Raw genomic sequence first — 18,391 nt, forward strand, 5'->3', positions numbered from 1 at the left:
AAAAAAATTAGATTATGTACCGATGTTGATACGGCTCGCTTAGTATATTTCAGCTACTTTCATAGTATAATGTCATACGGTATTGTGCTGTGGGGCAATGCAGCCGCTATCCATACCATATTTGTGCTACAGAAGAGGGCTATTCGCGCAATCTACAACCTAGGAGCTAAAGAATCGTTAAGGAATAAATTTAAAGAAATCAAGATATTGACTGTTGCTTCTCAATATATATTCTCTAATGTTATGTATGTACGAAAAAATATTAATGATTTCATGAGAAAATGTGATACTCATAACATTGGTACAAGGAACAAACACAAACTTGTTACTCCTGTTACTCGACTACATAGAGTCAGTAACTCCTTTGTGGGGCAATGTATACGGTTTTACAACAGGATCCCAGAAAGCGTTCAAAATGCCTCTGTTGCCAAATTTAAAAAAATTATTAAGGAACGCTTGTGTGCAAAAGGTTATTATACAATTAATGAGTTTATGATCGACAGCACACCTTGGGAATGATACGATCGCCTCCTGGCTATTTCATCTCATATTAAATTGTTTATTTATATAATACATAAGACAAACAAAAAAAAAAACCCGCTGAGTTTCTTTCGCCGGTTCTTCTCAGGTCAGGGTATTTTCTTTCCGAACCGGTGGTAGTGTTTCAATTGACCATCAATAAGAAAGTGTAATGCTTCTATATTGAATAAAGATATTTGAGTTTGAGTTTGAGTTTGTGCACTCGACCTTCTGACTTCCTATCTTAACAATATAATTCAGAGGGTTGACGTTAAAGGGACAAGGTCTCCTGGGGTCTCAGTTGGTATGGGGGTCCCACAAGGATCAATTCTTGGACCTTTTCTATTCCTCATATACCTAAATGACTTGCCCTTTCTTGTTGGGAACAAACATGATATAGTATTGTTTGCTGATGATACCTCTTTGGTTTTTAAAATTAATAGGAAACAGGTTCAGTATGACGATGTAAACAATGCTATGTCCGATATAGTACATTGGTTTAGCGTAAATAATCTTAGACTGAATAATAAAAAAACTAAACGAACCAAGGAACCATTAAGGCATAGATTTAAAGAAATTAAGATATTGACTGTTGCTTCTCAATACATATTTTGTAATGTTTTGTATGTACGGAAAAATATTAATGTTAAAAATCTCATAACATTGGTACAAGGAACAAACACAATCTTGTTACTCCTGTTACTCGACTGCATAGAGTCAGTAACTCTTTTGTGGGGCAATGTATACGCTTCTACAACAGGATCCCAGAAAGCGTTCAAAATGCTTCTGTTGCCAAATTTAAAAAAATTGTTAAGGAACGCTTGTGTGCAAAAGGTTACTATACAATTAGCGAGTTTATGTTTGATAGCACACCTTGGGAATGAAACGATCGCCTCCTGGCTATTTCTAATCATATACTACCATGTACCTTATAAATTTGACAAAAAAAAAAATAACAGAAAAAAAAGACCCGCTGAGTTTCTTTCGCCGGTTCTTCTCAGGTCAGGGTGTTCCTTTTTCCGAACCGGTGGTAGTGTTTATTTGATAATCAATAAGTAAGTGTAATGCTTTTATATTGAATAAAGGAATTTGAGTTTGAGTTTGAGTTTGAGTTTACTGAACTAGTAACAATCCATTAATCATGGCAAGCTTTGGCCTTTTTTTCTCTTATTGAGAAAATTGATAGCAATTTAGCCAAGCTGCTCTATTGCCAGTTGACAGATTCAGAATAGCAGAATTGCAAACATGCATGTCGCCAGACATGAGGTGAATTTTAAACACAAATTGAGAACACGATAATGTATTGGTGCTTGCTGTCATAAATTTAGAAAGGTCATGAATTAATGAGAATCCCACACTTATTCTCAAAGTTAAGTATAAGCATTCTTTAAGACTTACTGTGGTCTATTGTTTATCTGTAGGATTTTTTAAGGGTATTTCTTTGGTCTCTTCGGTTAGATGAAATGATCTTAAAGGCACATGTTCAACGAAGATTTTTTTTTATGAAATAGTTGGCAAACGAGCAGGGGGCTAACCCGATGGAAAGTGACTACCACCGCCCATGGACATCTGCAACACCGGGGGGCTTGCAGGTGCGTTGCCGGCCTTTAAGAAAGGAGTACGTTTTTTCTTGAAGGTTCCCACGTCTGTTCGGAAAAAGCGATACGACATTAGATTTTAAGACATTATTGTAAGTCTTTATCTATATTTCAAATATAAACAATTACTCATTAGTTTTAGTATATTCATAATATATTTAATGGAACAATATGCTTTTTGTAATACCAATAATCTTTCAAATTAATTCAGTTGAATTAGGTGACCATGAAACAATTGGTATCCATGTGAAAACGACATAAGTCTTAAATTTGCGTTATGTATATGCGCGACAAATAGGTGAATAACTGAAAATCACGTTAACCAATTTTGATAATTCTTTTTTTATTATAAAATATATACTTCAAGGGTAATTTGGTGAAAGTTTGGTAAGGTTCTGAGTACAGGATCCATGACAAAGTGACGGAACGGAAGGGAACGGAACAATTCTGAGGAGCACGTTAGCGATACTCGGTCGAATCTTTTATTTATAGGTTATTTGGATATTTGAGTCACCTTCCGTAATGTGGTTATGTTTATGTAATTATCATAGTCGAATATTATAATCAACTAGCTACCCACCCCGGCTTCGCACGGGTGCAATACTGATACTAAATATACTACAGAATTTGTTTATATACGACATCACATCGCAAACTTCTAAAATTATCAGTGTTTCTTTACTATATTGTTCATGTATTATATACACAAACCTTTCCCTTGAATCACACTATCTTTTTAAAAAAAACCGCATCAAAATCCGTTGCGTAGATTTAAAGATATAGGGACAGAGAAAGCGACTTTGTTTTATATTATGTAGTGATGGAACTCCTATACGGCTCGCAGTTAGGGTGCGATATGGGGCAGAATTTCTTACTATCTTTAATCAAATTTTGTGTATGTGATGTGATGTCATATGATGTACGAAATATAGTTGGTCTTTTTCAAAGTTTTTTTGCTGAGTTCGATTACAGCTCTTTCGAGGGATCCTTGTAGTTCACGCCGCGTGACGTATTAAATCCGCATTTTCGAAAGTCTATTTTTGCTTTATTCGCAAGTTTCCTTTGAAATTGTCCTGGAAGTAGTTTCTGACTCATATTAACGGAACGCTTAATCTATCCATATTAAAAAAAATTAGTTAGTCAACATCAGCTTCACTTAAAATCAAAAAATAAATAAAATTTTAACAAAAAGAAAAACCGACTTCAAACAAAACACTATTTTAAAACAAATGAATATGCACGAAAAAGTAATAAAAATAATTGCGTATTCAACATATTTTTTAGTCTTCCTAAGTTAAATGAAATGAAAAATATTAGACTACTTAAAAGTCGATTAACGATTATATCATGTAGTTATAATTATTGTTATATTTGGAGTCGGTGTCAGCCAATAAAACCCTACAGTATATCTATCAAAAAACAATACGAGAATACTTTAACAAATATGTTTTTTACAAATTACCTTTTACACAATAATATACTGGATCAATCAAGGGGCTCGTATCGCTTCTTTCTTTTGATTGTTGGGGCAAGGGCACCGTGGCTGACACCGGCTCCAAATATACCAATAACTATAACTACATGATATAATCGTTAATCGACTTTTAAGTAGTCTAATATTTTTCATTTCATTTAACTTAGGAAGACTCTAAAAAATATGTTGAATACGCAATTATTTTTATTACTTTTTCGTGCATATTCATTTGTTTTAAAATAGTGTTTTGTTTGAAGTCGGTTTTTCTTTTTGTTAAAATTTTATTTATGATTCTGTCCATATATACATATAATTAAATTGGAGTGTCTGTTTGTTATATTAAAATAGTCCTTTTTTACTCAATGCATGTGTATCTTTACATGGTACATATTCCAAAATAAATTATTTTACACTTTTTGTCGGTCTGTCTGTCTGTCTGTCTGCTTGTTCCGGCTAATCTCTGGAGCAGCTGGACCGATTTTGACGGGACTTTCACTGGCAGATAACTGATATAATAGGAAGTAACTTAGGCTACAATAATATTTTTATACAATGTCGCGGGCACAATTATTTTAAAATAAATTGGTTTAGTGAGTTTTCTGTTTTCTTTCCACGAGGGGAAAAAATTGTAGCAAATAATAGAAATAAATTTCTATAGATCAAATCGTATTTCAGAATAAGTTTTATAATATTCAAACGTTTTATAAATCATATTGACAAGAATAAGAACAAGCTTCTGTCTGGAGTCAAGTCTTCATGGAAATCTCGGACTGGAGTAGACATGACTTGATCCAAGTTTAAATGCATTTTCTGTTTTGTAAAAACACTTCGTGGAAGCAACTATCGCCAGCAATTCTTTGAATCGATATGATTCAGTAATCTTGAAAATGAAAGGCTTCTTATTCCTTAAATTATATCAAATCAAATCAAAATAAACTTTATTCAAGTAGGCTTTTACAAGCACTTTTGAATCGTCATTTATTTACAATTAAGTGAAGCTACCACCGGTTCGGAAAGTAGATTCTACCGAGAAGAACCGGCGAGAAACGCAGTAGTTACTCTTTTTCAACATTTAAAAAATACAAAGTCATGTTAGTTAAATACAATTATTTAAATTAATATATCCTGCTTGGAAGTCGAAAGGTATTAATTCCACGCTTTTTAATCATCTATAAAATCTTGTATCGAATAATATGCTTTTTCTACCAATGTATTTTTACAAACGATTTGAATTTACGAAACGCAAAGTAAAATATGTCTGCGAAATTTTATTATTTATAACGTTCATTTATGGACATTCGTAACACAGCAAAGCTTGCAACTGCAGGTATTACCAATGTCCATGGGTGGTGGTAATGACTTTCCATAGGGAAAAATCCGGCAAATTTGTCTTCTATTATATAACAAAAAATTCATTAATTAAAACTGATTAAATTATAATTTCACTTATTAGAAATATCTGACTCAACAATTATAAAATGTTATACGAATATATCGTATTGTTCTAAAGCAATTCTGGTCTTGAATAAATTATGCTGAAAACTAAATCTAAATCCAATCGGTAGATAGAAGGAGTTAGCAAACAAACTAAAAGACGTGGAAACCGACTTAGGTTACAATTTGAAGATCTTAAGCTATTGTCATGTGAGCCGAGATGGCTTACTGTCTTGAACATGTGAATCAGATTTAAATAAAGTGGGTTCAAGCCTGTGATAGAACTGCTTTTAATATTAATAATATGAGACAACATCACATACATTACTGATCCCAATGTAAGTAGCTGAAGCACTTGTGTTATGGAAAGTCAGATGCAACGACGGTACCACAAACACCCAGATCCAAGACAACATAGAAAACTAATGATAATCTACATCGACTCGGCCGGGAATAGAACCCGGGACATCAGAGTGGCGTACCCATGAAAACCGGTGTACACACCACTTGACCACGGAAGTCGTCAAATAATAAGATTTATTTCTGTCTATATTATTATATCGACTAATGAAACTTAACCAAATTTGTATTCACTAAACCGCATTGGGACAGTTTGGTAGAATAAGTTCCAAGTATTCTCCACAAGACGAAGAATTATCTTCGATTAATATGTCAAAGGAATAAGTATATCAAGATTCAGATTAAGGGCTCACTTAACACTAAACTTGATACAGAGTAAATTTCTAATTTTATCAATATAGTTGCCAAAACTGTTACTACTAACTACGAATTAGGTGGAGCATTTAACAATTCTAAGTCTAGATGTAACCAATATTCCTGTTTAACCTCCAAATCATCCAGTTTGCGGTACAACAATAGCCAATCTGGATTTCGATCTGGAATTTATGCCTTCGCGTATACCGATAACAATCTAAGGTTTCAGAATTAAAACTTCGTATCTTTTTCTCCACATAACCTTCTTGAATAAAACTAATCCTTGATAAACGAGAGTCGAGATGGCCCAGTGGTTAGAATGCGTGCATCTTAACCGATGATTGCGGGTTCAAACCCAGGCAAGCACCGCTGTTTCATGTGCTTAATTTGTCTTTATAATTCATCTCGTGCTCAGCGGTGAAGGAAAACATCGTGACGAAACCTGCATGTGACAAATTTCATAGAATCCACATGTGCATTCCACCAACCAGCATTGAAACAGCGTGGTGGAATATGTTCCAAAACCTTCTCCTCAAAGGGAGAGGAGGCCTTTAGCTCAGCAGTGGGAATTTACAGGCTGTTGTTGTTGTTGTTTGATAAACGAGTTTCAAGATGCAGATCTGTCATATACAGTCATATACTTTTAATAGCCTCATTGGTCTGCATTGGTAGCTAATTGAGATCTAGACTTATGCTGTGAGACTTATTTTGTTTTTTTTTTTTTGAATAATGTAGTAGCTGTAGTAGCTAAGATCGTGAAAGGTAGTCTTTAACCCGCCTCTGCCTCGGAAAACTCTTGATTTTTGGATTTTGGACCATCAAATTTGCTGTCCCATCAGATAATGAGACTGAGGTTGTAGATAGTGGACTTGTGTGTGCAGCTTATTAAATGTCCAGCTTAGTATAATCGACCGGCACCAGATGCCATAATTGGTCAAGAGGATACCATCACATACAGTAAAACGAACCATGACGAGGCACTTTCTGACGTTTCGAACTGATACCCAAAGTGTTACAAATTATTGTGGTGACAAGGATAAATGAACGCTAAGACAATATATAAAATAATCGTGTACAAACTTCGGTAATGATTACGAAGTTTCGGAAATTGTGTAAAGTTTTTGAATTAAGATTATTGATAGAGACTCGGTATTGTTCGATGCTAGTTTTAGATTTAGGTTTATGTGCTAGAACTAATTAACTTTGTATAATGAAATATTTTTGTTACAAAAATACCTTATCTATTTTCTTTATTCCAGACTTAGTACTTAGTACAGTACTTCAATACGTCATCAAGGAATTCTTCCTAGTCGTTTCCTCATTACTGAGGGTCGTGACCACCATGCGTGTGGCTCTCCTGAACTCCTCGCACAATCTTTATCCAGCCATTCCTATTCTGTGTCATTCGTAGGCAAGCCTGGGCACAGGATCCTATAGCTGTTTTTACCGTGTCTATCCACCGGGATGGCGCTCTTCCTCCACCTCTCTTCCCCTCCACATGGCCAACCATTATAAGTTTTTCCAGGCTGTCCTGCTACCTAACCACATGGTCAAAGATACGAAGTACGCGCGTATCAAGGAATTAAAGTCAGTCAATTTTCATACTGGATACTGACTCTTAAGTTGTTAATAAACATATTTATACTGAGTTACTTGTTCGATTTTAATAAATCGACATTCCGAATTATTGGTATTATCAAATTATTTTCATCTCTAAAAACGACGATACAAAAGTGTCTACAAAAATCAACTGTAATAATAAAAGAAACAGATTTTCGTGAAGTTTGATGCAATAATATAATAATGTTTTTTTGGTTTTGGTTTGACTAACTATTTCGTGACTATTATATCAGGTGGCCCAAATACCTGTCAGAACAATCCATTAGCTACTTTGAGAACTTAAAATTGTATATTTATTTGACTGTGACTTATATTATGAGGAACATCAATTCAGCATGTCCAAGGATGCATTTTCAGAGCGAAAAATTGTAAGCATATAAGTGTAATTATTCGATTTCTCTTCCTTCAGAAAAGAACATATTAAGCATTGTTGCTTAGTGGTAGTAAATATAAATAGAATTTATAGATGATAAAAAAGGGTGGAATCATAATATTATTATTAATAGTAATATCTGTTGACTTCCAGGCAGGATACATTAAATACATATATAATTGGATATAAATAATATGACTGTATTTTTTAAATTTTAAAGAAGAGTAACTACTGAGGTTCTTGCCGGTTCTGCTCGATAGAATCTACTTTCCGAACCGGTGGTAGCTTCACTTGATTGTTAAATGACGATTCAAAAATTCTTGTAAAAGCCTACTTGAATAAAGTTTATTTTGATTTTTGATATAATAATTGCACAATCATACCTATCATTTGCATCTAGCCTCAGATATCATGTTACATTATAAGCTAAAAAAATAATTTACAATGAAGAAAATAGAAACATTAAATATTGTAAAAACAAAGACAGTATAATAATATTTTATTATATTTAAAAATGGTAAAGCTATGTGACGTAACAAAGTGGCTGCCTCTTGAAGTTGAGTATGATACCTCAACGCTGTCAGTGGCTGCGAAATGCCCGAAGTATTTAACAGAGTCAGAAAAATAAAATAATATTTTACACATACACAAAACATATTTATTTAGAAATGAAGTTTTGTGATAAAATGTAAACATTTAATTTACTGAAACTACAACAAACTACTCAGTTTCTTGCCGGTTTTTCTCGGTAGAAACTACTTTCCGAACGGTGGTAGCTTTACTTAATTGTAAAATGACGATTTATAATTGCTTGCTTGCTTGCCTAATCAAGTTTATTTTGATTTTGATTTTAATGCGATTACCGTTTGCTCTTGACTCTTCTGACCGTAAAAATATTTATGATTAGGTTAGGTTAGTAGTTAGTATGTTTGTGTTTTTTTTAATACAATGCATTTGTATTAAAAAAAAAAACACAATTAATGGGTGTTTTTTTTGGAATGACATCTTTACTACTATTTTTCAGGTTTATTTTTAACAATTTTACACATGTTTTAATTAAAGAGATACAACTGGTTAAAAGTTTATTTTTAATTAAAAATTAGTTGAAGATACGTAAACCGTGACCAAACCTCGTTTCTGATTTATCGCTTTTCATTTTCTAAATATAAAGTTGGACTGAGATCTGATTTATTCAGTTCAGGCTTCTCGTATTTCGAGCGGCGGCTGATAAAGCGTAAATGAGATCTCTGAGAACGAATAAATCATATTGGAAGTGGTATTACCATAACCCAAATTCTTGTACGTTGGCTACACAGATTAAAAATTTAGTATTCAGAAATTCAAATCGTATATTTTAGTTGTAGATAATATTTTCTTAATCTTAATCAAAAGCAAAATCAATTTAATTGGATTCGATTAAGGTTGCAAGTATTCCTTTTTTTTAAATACTTTATTGATGAAAACATAGGAGAAATACAAAACTATATATAGATAAATGGTACTCTACGAAGGTCTTACCGCTTATAGCGATCTCTCACAGACTACTTTAGAAGCTTAGAACGAAAAGAGTTAATAAATAGATACAGAAAAGTTTTTCTTTTGTAACCAGCTAAACCAGCGGCTATACCTACGTGGAATTAAGTAAAAAGCCCTTCCAAAGGCTTTACATTTAATTCTATATTATAACATTATGCTTCCAAAATAAATAATATTTTGATTTTGTCCGTTCTTGTGACTCAAACTTATTTCATAATTATATTTGAACGCGAAATCGTTATGGAAATACAAACATATTAATTTAAGTAGGTATGTTGTACAATCAGGATCTGATGGATCAAGCTGTTGAAATTAAATAAATAGTTACTGTACAAATAATTACAGAATGCTAGCCCGATCTCCTTTCAAACATAATTGCGAGCCTCTGGGCAGAAATTAAACCAGACTTTCTAACACCTGTGTAAAACGAGGAAAAAATAGAGAAAAAAATCAAAATTTAAATACATAATTTTATGTCACTTCTATGTTATTATATATCTGTGGTGCAAAGCGATTTACAAATTTAGGCTATGTATAGGATATACGGTCATTGCGCTGTAGACAGCCCATTTGATAAGATGAATTTGTTATATACACTCTGTGGTAGTGCTAATCATCTAAGTTAGGCTTTTAGTCCATTTTCCGATACATATTTATTTGAATAGACTGACATAGTGCACCAGGATTTTTGTATGTACAGTCAGAGTAAGAAAACCTTCGTCAATTTTTCAAATTCATTCCTTTATCAAGTCTTAAACTCTTAGTACCTTTTGAATCTAAACATCAAATCATTGCGACGAAATATGTCATTCTCGATCGGTAGAGCTGATTCTCACTCATACTGAGCACACGAAAATAGACCTTAAGGTGACGAACCTTTTCTTACACCGACTGTACATACATAGATTATTTCTTTGTGTTATTAATGAATTGAGCATAAACAATTGTTTAGTGGTTCTGTTTTTTTAATTAAATAAAAATGATTATTAGTTTCTTGTTTTTTTTTTTATTTTTAAACAGTGTTGATATTACTTAAATAACGTTTTTCTATTTTCATTGAATAGTTTTTTATTTTATATTAGAAAGACTGATGAAAAAACAGACCATTTAAGAGCAATAAAAAGTTAATAATGTTTTCAATCTTTAAATTGATTTTGTACGTGTAAACAGTGGTACAAATGAAAAAATAATGTTCTGTGCAGTAAAATATCGGACATTTGACTCTATTTTATTTTAATAAAAAATAAATTATAATTTATTTTACACATAAAATAGAATTGTATTTAGATTCTTGTAAGACCTATATTTAAATGAAAAGCTTCTGGCGCTTACTACATTTCTTTTCCGCGAAAAACCACATCTACTGCATGTCACTCATACTAAAAATATAAAAAAAAAATCATTGAACAAATTACTAGAAACAACAATTAGTACTTATTAAAAGAAATCTAAGAGTTTATATATTATATATCATTTTTAAGTTACTTTTATAAAATGTTAGATTAGATTTTATTGGGTAAAAATATTACCCTGAACTGACGTCACAATGTTGAACATTTCGTTTACTTATTTGACGGTAAATTAAGTTCTATAATAGTTTTATATTGAATCATTTGCGTAAAGAATTTTATCGTTATGAGGAGAAATAAAGCTGTTTGATGTGTAATATCTTGAGTCTAGTTTTTTTGTATTCTATGGGATTTCACGGAATGGAACGGAAGTGTGTAACAATGTGATTTGACCAATGAGCGCACGCGCTGTTAGATTTAGTTCAATGGCATCAACACATTTACTAGGAATATATATCGTTAATATTGCTTATTACCAATGAAAGGTGTTCGACACATACAAGCGTCCCACATCATATACGATTACTGTAAGCATAGTTTTTTTTACTTTACTTCACAAAGCTGTACTGAAAATCACGACAGCGTTGAATTGGCAAGAATACGAACAACATTCCCACGTTGAATTACAATTCTGAATATCTAAGCTCAATATGAAACAGTCTTCGGACGAGAGGAGGAAGAAGGAGAAATAGGACGTGATCATCACACACATATCTTAACCGATGATTGCTGGTAAAATCCAGGCAAGTACCGCTGTTTCATGTGCTTAATTTGTCTTAATAATATATATCGTGCAAATTTTATAGAAATTCTGCCACATGTGTATTCCACCAACCCGCATTGGAACAGCGTGGTGGAATATGTTCCAAACCTTCTCCTCAAAGGGAGAGGAGGCCTTTAGCCCAGCAGTGGGAATTTACAGGATGTTGTTGTTGTTGTTGCTATTCATTATTACTTTAAGGTTTAGGAGTATTTCGACTTTCTACTTCCTAGTAGAGCTTCTGCATGCGTCAGGTTACTAAATAGCAATGCTTACTTTTTGTTTTGTTCCGATGTTAAAGGCAAGTGTAGCAATAGGTAGAAGAGATGTAGTCCAATGTTAATACCTTAGGTCAGTGGCCGCTTGATGGTCAAAATTTCGTGCAGGGCCAATGTTTATGTTCGCTAGTCTTCAGATGACCTATCTCCCAGTCTGGTTCTTATATAAAAACATAATATATTTTAAATTGCATGTATATTTATTGTTGTAATTTTTAGTATTAATAATTAAAGTACATGATACCTTTCTGCTGATAAGATATCAATGTTGTGTAGCAATACAATCAATTTGTATACTAACTTATATTTACTAGTCCTTTCCTAATTCAATTTCATTTTATACAATTCATAAAATTCGACGAAATGATTTTTCGTCTTGATTAATTCGACTTTGAAGAGTGATGGAGGAATAAATATTATATTTCACGGACGATTAAATAATATTTGAAAGGTTCATCAACACTGTTGATTTCGTTAATAAGAAACTGATACTTCGAATAAGATAACGAAATGTCATGTCGCTGTTGTTTTGGTCATAATGTAGTCTAACGTATGTGGAGTTCCAATTTTAAACTTGAAACATTCGAAAAAGTAATTTTTTTTTTTGAAGTGATCACTGTGACTAACTTAATGCCATACTGCGTTGAATATTTTAACAGCTTTTCACCTGCAGTCAGATATATATTGCAGATCAAGTAGTCTCTAAAAATATATTTTGTTACCTCTAGAAGCTTCAACCAATGAACCGATTTTGATGAAATTTGGCATGGATACAATTTAAGTCTCGTGGAAGGACTCAGGGTTTTTTTTTAACTGAACGTGGATAAATCCAGTCCAGCTGACGATAGAAAATTCATCAAATTATCAAATCGATTTTTATCGTTACAATTTATTGATTTTTTATGTTTTTTTTTTTTATGATATAGTGTGGCGGACGAGCATATGGGCCACCTAATGGTAAGTGGTCGCCATTAACCATAGACAATGACGCTGTAAGAAATATTACAATTCCAATGTGCCACCAACCTTGGGAAATAAGATGTCCCTTGTGCCTGTAGTTACACTGGCTCACTCACCCTTGAAACCGGAACACAACAATACTGAGTACTGTTATTTGGCGGTATAATAACTGATGAGTGGGTGGTACCTACCCAGACGGGCTTGCACTTAGCCCTACCACCAAGTAAAATCGTATTTAACTCCGACTATTATAATTATATTCAAATAGAAGTGAAATGTTCGGCTCTTATATTTCAGACAAATTCTTCTTAAATATATTTTTTTGATTTAAAAACTTCTCTATGAGCCTCGTTTTTACGGATAACTTATTACGTAAATCTTTTTACAAAATTGACTCACTTAAAGTTTGTTCAATGACCCCGTTTTTGGGAACTTCATTTTATTGCATAACTTTCTTATAAATTAAGAACAAAAGGGTTGAAGGCGTGACGAAAGGACACTCAAAGTTGATCATGAAATACATTGTATAAAACCTTTCTTATATAACAGTCCCACGGTTGGGCAAAGGTATAAAACCTTCCACTGTTGAGGACAATTATTTAGAGCGCAACACACACCGTTGCTTAAGCCTGAGCATATGATAAAATTATTTCATGTCATTTAAGTAAAATCTTTAGACCTCATTTTTCAATAGCACAATTTTGACTCTTAAGCCTTTTTTCTACTGATGTGATATGCTGGTATCGTTAAATTAAATTGTATCATGTTAAACTCTTTGAGAACTTTCAGAATCATACTAAAGTAAATAATATTATGGTACTTTTATTATTTTGTTGCACAAGAAAGACAAACTTACACATAATACAACCTGTCCGATTATGACCCAATCCGACAGTTAAGCTCTTTAAGGTGAAATCGTACGTCAGGCAAATATTCTACAATATAAGTCAAATGGGTATACGATAACGTTGGGTTAGGTTAGGTTAGGTTAGGTTTCCTGAGAGGACGCCTCCCCCGAGGCACGTCGGTCATTTGCTATGCAGATGACACTCTTCTGACTGCTCGGGGGAGAAACTTCGAGGAGTCGGCTAGCCTGGCCTCGGCGGGAGGATCCTTGGTGGCGGACAGGATCTCCCGCCTAGGGTTGACGGTGGCGTTGCCCAAGACCGAGGCCGTCTTCTTTCACGGACCTCGGCAACGCCAGCCGCCGGACGCCCACATACACGTGGCGGGCGTCCCCATTGTGGTGCAGGCCCACATGAAATATCTGGGCCTGATCCTCGACAACAGGTGGCGCTTCGGTCCTCACTTCAGTGGGCTGTCGACGCGCCTGTTGCGGACCGCGGGAGCCTTTTCCTGGCTCCTCCCAAACCTCGAGGGACCCGGGGATCGATGCCGGCGACTATATGCCGGCATACTGAAGAGCATGGCCCTTTACGGAGCTCCGATATGGGCGGACGCGCTCCATAGGAGGGAGAATGCGGCAGCCCTCCGAAGGGCCCAAAGGGCCATTGCCCAGCGGGTGGCGAGAGCATACCGCACGGTAAGCTTCGCGGCGGCGTGCGCTCTGGCGGGCACTCCTCCTTGGGAGCTCGAGGTGTGGGTGCTCGCCAGAGTCTACGAGTGGACGGCGGAGCAGCGAGCGCTCGGCCGGTGCCCCGACGGGGCAAAGCGGGAGGCTGTTCGTCAGGGAGCGAGGGTCGCGGTCATCCAGCATTGGACGGCGGACCTCGCCTCCGCCACGTTCGGCCGAAGGACCCTGGACGCGATCGGGCCCGTGCTCAGAGATTGGCTCGATCGCTCGCACGGCTCCCTCTCCTTCCGTCTGGTCCAGGTGCTGTCCGGGCACGGCTGCTTCGGGTCGTACCTGCACCGGATCGGGAGGGAGGAGACCCCGTCTTGCCATCAGTGTGGGGCCGCGGTGGACTCGGCAGAGCACACCCTGGAGGTGTGTTCATCGTGGGCCGAGCGCCGCCGTGAGCTGGTGGCTGTCAGCGGAAGCGACCTCTCGCTCCCCGGTGTGATCGTTGCCATGTTGGGGAGCGAGGAGTCGTGGGCTGCCGTCGCCTCCTTTTGTGAAGACGTAATGTCACAGAAGGAGGCGGCGGAGCGTGAGCGCGAGAACGATCCCCTCGCGTCACAGCTCCGCAGAAGGGTAAGGGGCGGAAGGCGGCGCACACGGCGTCCACCTTCGCCCGCCCCTGGGTAGTGCGGAGGGCGGGCGGCGCGGGGTCGCCGCCGCCCGCGTCACAACGCACACCTGCCACGACTGGTGATGGTAGTGCGCTCCGGCCATCACAGTGTCCGCCCCCGTTCGGGGGGGTGTGAGGGGTCTGCCATAGGGCGGGCGGTCGCCGACGGGGGGCTGGATGCAAACCGGATTCCCAGCCTCCTGTCAGTCAAGTGAAGACGGAGCGCCGGTGGGGTTTAGTGGGTAGGGGCCTTTTGCCGAGTCCCACATAACCCGCGGAGTCCCCCCGGACTCGCGGGTATGCGTAAATGCATTCCCCATCGGAAACAAAAAAAAAAAAAAGGTTAGGTTAGGTTACCCTTTAACTCAATATTATTAATATAGTAGTGAATTGAAATTGATTTCATTTGTTTGTACTGTTTACATTTGAATTAATAAATGTCTAGCTTCGCACGGATGCAATACTGAAACAAAATATACTACACAATGTTATTATATACAAAGTCCAAAGTCTTTTCTCATTAGACAATACAAATCGCTATGTCCATGCATTTAAAATCTGTAGTATCTTCGAAAATATTCACTTAAATTGCGCGCTGTAAAGGATCAAATTGATTTATATTAAATGCAAAATATTTTTAAATACTGAATTCAATCTTTGGTCTTTAAGAAATAATTAAAAACTATGAAAAAATGATTTTCTGAATTTCATCTCGTGAAAATTCAAAGGTTTACCCGCACTCCCTTAATGTCCTAAAATCCACATCAGTGCGATTTTTAAGACATTTTCTGCCTTACACAACAATTCTGACGAACCAGTTTTCGCCGGCGGTTTTCCAAACCGATACGACTTGGGAAGTTCAAGAAAAGAGCGTACTCCTTCCTTAAAGGCCGGCAATGTACCTGCAAGACCCTAGTGTTGCAGATATCCATAGGCGGTGGTAATCACTTAATCACCTCCCATCAGATAAGCCTCCTGCTGTTATAATATAGACACACTTCGATAAAAATATGGCCAACTTACAAACACATAGTATACGCACTCTAATGAAGTAGTTTGATGAGTAACAAGCTATTACACACACCAAGATAACGTAGTTAGTGCGTCTATTTTAATTAGTTTGTAAGGTGTAGCCTGTATCTAGATAATAATAATTATAATTTGTTACTTTATGTAATGTTATTGTTGATTTGCTTATAAAATTTACGTCGAGGGAACAGGACTTTGTTCGTGTTTACCTTTAAAATTTAATTGGTTTTATAAGCTCGACCGTCATCAATCTCCAAAACGGACATCAGACCATCCAAGGAGTCCATTAAGTGATATGGGCTTAAAAGTGTGAGCTCCATAGGCGCATATAAAAAACAATGATTTCGTATATCTGATAACAAATTAATAAATAGCTGTTAGCTATTTTTATTAGTATTGATTTTATTCTATTATTAAGAACTGAGATGGCCCAGTGGTTAGAACGCGTGCATCTTAACCGATTATTGCGGGTTCAAACCCAGGCAAGCGCCACTATATATATATGCTTAATTTGTGTTTATAATTAATCTTGTGCTCGGCGGTGAAGAAAAACATCGTGAGGAAACCTGCGTGTGTCTAATTTCATCGAAAATCTGCCACATGTGCATTCCAACAACCCGCATTGGAACAGCGTGGTGGAATATGTTCCAAATCCTCTTTTAAATGAAAGAGGAGGCCTTATCTCAGCAGTGGGAAATGTACAGGCTGTTTCTTTACTACTTAGCTGTGTTGGCTTATATGTGGAAAGTACTTATGAACCAGTGAGATGTTACATATTAAGAAAAGTAGTTGTCAAGGAAACACACAAACCAACCTTAATATCTTGGTGTGGGTGACAGCTACGCTGGTCATAATCGCTGAACGTCCTACTACTTTACTAGTGTGCATTAATTTACTCTTGTGCGTGTTATTTAAGACGCGTTCTCAGTATCTAGACATAATTAAAGGTCGCGGAAGATGACGTCTCAAATTGACAACACCATATTTTATATTGGCAATTAGCAAGGTGCTACATAAAAAATAAAGTATAAGATTACTTTTACATTTACATTAACAGCCTGTAAATTTCCCACTGTGTTATGATCTCCTCTCCCTGTGAAAAGAAGGTTTGGAGCATATTCCAACACTACATCAATGCGGGTTGGTGGATACACAGGTGGAAAAATTTCGTTGAAATTAATAATATGCTGGTTTTTTCGTGATGTTTTCCTTCACCGCCGAGCATGAGACGAATTATTAACTCAAATTAAGCACATGAAAAATCAGTGTTGCTTGCCAAGGCTTAATACCGCAATTGTAGTGTAAAATGCGTCATAATCTCATCATAGGATTATTACATGTGTATTATTTTTGATTGAAAGTATTTGGTATACATTTTTTTGTATTGACATTACGAGGGTGATTTTTAATATTAAATCTTAACTCCTTTAATGACTTCGAAGTTACTTGGAGTCTACATAAATGTCCAATAAATTTTGAACTTCAACGCGGAGTTAATTCTCACCCAAAATTATCAAAAACAGGTTACAATGTTATTCCTTGCTGATGTTAAATTGTTTAATCCAAACTAAATACACAATAGTTACATAGCAAAACTTTGTTTTACTTAATTTGCATAACTATAGAACCTTATCAGACTTAACGTGACAATTTGCTGAAATACATAACAATTTAACATCAATTTAGTAAACAGACGAAACGTTAACAGTATATAATTAGAATAATAATTTTAATTACTCAGAAGCAAAACTGTGCTTAAAACTATTGAATATTAAGATATTCATCATTCACTTACTCCTTAATGAATAACTCGATTCATTCGAGGCTGTTTGAATAATTTGAACAGAAGCCACCGTTGATTGTTTACAATTAAACAGAATTTGGATAGGATACGTATCAGTAATATGTTTTCCCTTCAGAGATAACGTTTTGAGGTTTTCTTCATCATTCTAAATATATGATGCCAAAATTTAATGACAATTGTTTAATTTTAATTTACGTCGTTTCAATTGTTACGCCAAAGTAATTATTTGTTTAGATTTAATTGGGTTTGGAAAATTTATAATTGCTATTGCCTGTAAGTTTTTAATTTAATTTTTTTATGGTATAGGATTACGGACGAGCATATGGGCCACCTGATGGTAAGTTATCACCATCACCCATAGACAATGCCGCTGTAAAATTATTAACTATTCCTTACATCGTCAATGCGCCACCAACCTTGGGAACTAAGATGCTATGTCCCTTGTGCCTGAAGTTACACTGGCTCACTCACCCTTCAAACCGGAACACAACAATACTGCGTACTGTTGTTTAGCGGTAGAATATCTGATGAGTGGGTGGTACCTACCCAGGCGGGCTTGCACAAAGCAATACCACCAAGTGAAATATATGTTTGTTGCACGTATGTTAGGAAACTAATAAGAAAGATTTTTTTATAAACATTTTTGTATTGTAAAACTCATATATTTCATATTAATAAGAGGTTATTGTTTTATTGGATATAGGGACGTTATGTTGCTTATGATGGCAAGTACACTGGTTCACTCACCTTA

The sequence above is a fragment of the Vanessa cardui genome, chromosome 22, assembly GCF_905220365.1.
Source record: "Vanessa cardui chromosome 22, ilVanCard2.1, whole genome shotgun sequence".
In the NCBI taxonomy this organism is placed as follows: domain Eukaryota; kingdom Metazoa; phylum Arthropoda; class Insecta; order Lepidoptera; family Nymphalidae; genus Vanessa; species Vanessa cardui.